The following is a 3,158-nucleotide window of genomic DNA, read 5'->3' on the forward strand; positions in this document are numbered from 1 at the left end:
CCTGCCCCCCCCTCCTGGTCCCTCCAGGTAAAAAGACCTATCAACACTCCAGCTTCCTACCGCCCGCGGAGAGGACTAGCGAAGTCTACCCTCAGGTATCATATGAAGCTGCAAGGGTCCCCTCTGGCCCCGCTCCGAAAGAGCACTTTCCTCATACCTCCCAAGGACACCTGCTCTTCCACCCTCGCCTCAGGCCCGCAAAGTGGGAATCAAAGGAGAAGAGCCCTCCGCCCCTCCCCCACTGCCCCTCCCCCACCCTGTCTCCAACCCCACGTTAACCCTTCTTGCCCTCCCCAACTCTCCAGTTCGTCCCCTGCCCCTGCCTGCGCCCCGACACCTCAGTCTCTGACTCCAGCTCCCCCGGCCCCCGCCCCCGCCCTGACTCCTCCAGCCCCCACAACAAACTTTTCACCGCCGCCCGCTCCCTTCAGGCCGCCATCTTGCCGCGGGGCAGGCCGGGTAGTCCTCCGCTGGGAGGGAAAGGAGAGATCGCAGCCGGAATCCCCACGCACAGCGGCGCTGCGCGTCATCCGAGTGGGCGGGGCCTCTTCGGGGGCGGGGTCTGAGGAAGAAGAGGCGGGGCAGAGGGGGAGGTGGGAGGAGAGAGAGCGGGAGGAGTATGTGGGTTAGTAGGTGTTAGAGGCTTAGATGGAGAGGTAGATAGACTTTGAGGTTCGAAAGCTCTTGGGCTTTAAGTGCAGGAACAAATGGTAGAGGTCATCTAAGCCGTTCCCTTTGTTTTACAGAAGGGAAACTGAGGCCCAGAGAGGTTAAGCGACTTGTCACAGAATGGGTGTCCCCACCCAAGTCCTCTGACTCCAAATCCAACGCTCTTTGTTAGGCACCAGATGGAAGGGGACAGGGCGGTGGGGGCCTGGGGGGAAACTGGGGGCCACATGGAATGATGGGACCCAGAAAGGACGAGGCCATAGGGAACGGAGGACACACAATAATAATAATAATAATAATTAGCATTTACGTAGTGCTTACTATGTAACATAGTACTTACCATAACATTTATATGGTACTACTACGTGCCAGACACTGTGCTAAGTGCTATAATAATAATAAAAGCTAACATTTATGTAGCACTTACTATGTACCAGGCACTGTGCTAAACACTTTACAATGATTATCTCATTTGATCTTCACAACAACGCTGGGAGGTAGGTGCTATTATTATCCTCATTTGACAGATGAGGAAACTGAGGCAAATAGGAGTTAAGTGACTTTCCCAGGCTCACACAGTTAATAAGTGTTTTTGGCTGGATCTCGGGTGTTTCTGACTCTAGGCCTGGAGTTTTATCTGCTTCATCACCTAGCTACCCAGATAGAAGGAATTTGGGGCATGAGGAAGAAGAATGGAAGAGAAAGGGGTTAGAAGGAATGGAAGAGGGACAAAAAGAAGGGTGAGGTACAAAGAAAAGAGCACAAGATTTTCAGAAAAGAGTTAGATTTGAATTTTGCCTCTAATGAATACTGGCTGTGTACCATGGGCAATTAATTTGACCTTACTTAGAATGAATGTTAAAAATTTTTATAGGAAATTGGGGGATAAATTTAATATTATTAAAAAAAAAAAACCTTAACTTCAGCTTCACTTTCCTTGTCTGTCGAGTGGGGATGATGATACACATAATACCTATTTGTCCCTCAGTTAATAAAACCTTTATTAGTACATTCTACGTGCCAGGCACTGAGATAAGATTCTGAAGGACATTTGCTTCAAAAACATCAACAATGCATCATCATTCAGCCCCTTCCAATTGCTCAGATAAATGTATCTTTCTAGGTCTCTCTTGACTCTTGTGTTTGAATTTCAAAGTTCCTATTCATCTCTGGTCTTTTCATCAGAAATGCTTAAAAGTTCTCTTTTCCAGTGAGGATCTATATTCTTTCCAGGGGGATTATACTCTTCTTTGTAGAGTAATTATTCTTGATTGTAAACCTACATCTTTTCAATTCAATTCAATAAACATTTATTAAAAACCTACTAAGTACCAGGCACTGAGTTAAGTATTGGGTATACAAATAAAAAGAAAGATAGTCCTTGCCCTCAAGGAATTTACAATCTAATGGAGGAAGAAGACACACGAAAGAAGGGTTTTACCTTTGGGAATATTGTATCTCAAGAACTGTCAGGTAGTCGAGAAATATTTATTAAGTGACTACTATGTGCCAGGCACTGTGTTAAGCCCTGGGGATATAAAAATTGGCAAAAGACATTCCCTGCCCTCAAGAAACTCATGCTCTGATGGAGACAAACGCAAACAAATATGTACAAACAAGCTACATACAGAATGAACAGAAATAATAAACAAAGGGAAGGCAGAATTAAAAGGGGTTGGGAAAGGCTCCTGTAGAAGACAGGATTTTAGTTGGGATCTGAAGCCAGGGAAACTGGGAGACAGGCAGGAAGAGTGAGAGTATTCCAGAAATGGGGGACAGGCAGAGGAAATGTCAAGAGTCAAGAGATGTGTGGATAGAGCTTTGGCCCTTGAGTCAGGAGGACCTGAGTTCAAATCAGGCCTCAGACACTTGACACTTACTAGCTGTGTTATCTTAGGCAAGTCACTTATCCCTGATTGCCTAGCCAAAAAAAAAAAAAAAAAAAGAATCGAGAGATGCAATATCTTGTCTGTAGAATAGCCAGGAAGACAGTGTCATTTGATTGAAAAATATGTGTAAGAGAGTGAGAAGAAACTTTCCAGAGAGGTAGGTAGGCACTAGGTTATAAAGGACGTTGTATGCTAAACAAAACATTTTGTATTTGATCCTGGAAGCAATAGGGAACCCATGGAGTTCTGTGAGTAAGGAGGATACGTCAGACCTGTGCTTTAGGAAAGTCACTCTGTTGGCTGAATGAATGATGGATTTGAGTGGGACAAGAGACCTGAGGCAGGCAGACCCACCAGCAGGCTATTGTAATAGTCCAGGGGTGAAGAGATGAGGGCCTGCACTAAAGAGGCAGTGTCAGAAGAGAGAAGGGAGCATATGTGAGAGATGCCGCAAAGGTGAATCGACAGGTTTTGGCAACAGCCTGGATATAGGGGGTGAGAAATGGTGAAAAATCCAGGAGGGTTTCTAGGTTGTGAGTCTGAGGGACTGGAGGATGATGGTGTCCTCAATAGTAAAAGGAAGTTAGTTACAAGAGAGGA

The 3,158-nt window shown here is 45.9% G+C and overlaps 1 protein-coding gene across 6 annotated transcripts in view; it reads right to left on the bottom strand.

The window, feature by feature from the left end:
* TJAP1 (tight junction associated protein 1) overlaps positions 1-427 on the bottom strand; it is a 24,765-nt gene extending 24,338 nt beyond the window's left edge. For 3 of the 6 annotated variants that reach the window (XM_027838378.1, XM_027838374.1, XM_027838376.1), the window contains exon 1: positions 406-424. The gene's annotated coding sequence lies outside the window, so the exon portion shown is untranslated. Of the gene's footprint in view, positions 1-405 lie in introns of all 6 variants that reach the window. The other 3 variants (XM_027838380.1, XM_027838379.1, XM_027838377.1) reach the window with 2 other exon arrangements.
* Between the last annotated feature and the right edge of the window lie 2,731 nt (positions 428-3,158).

This window comes from Vombatus ursinus, unplaced genomic scaffold (genome assembly GCF_900497805.2).
Source record: "Vombatus ursinus unplaced genomic scaffold, bare-nosed wombat genome assembly UNPS02014826.1, whole genome shotgun sequence".
NCBI lineage: Eukaryota > Metazoa > Chordata > Mammalia > Diprotodontia > Vombatidae > Vombatus > Vombatus ursinus.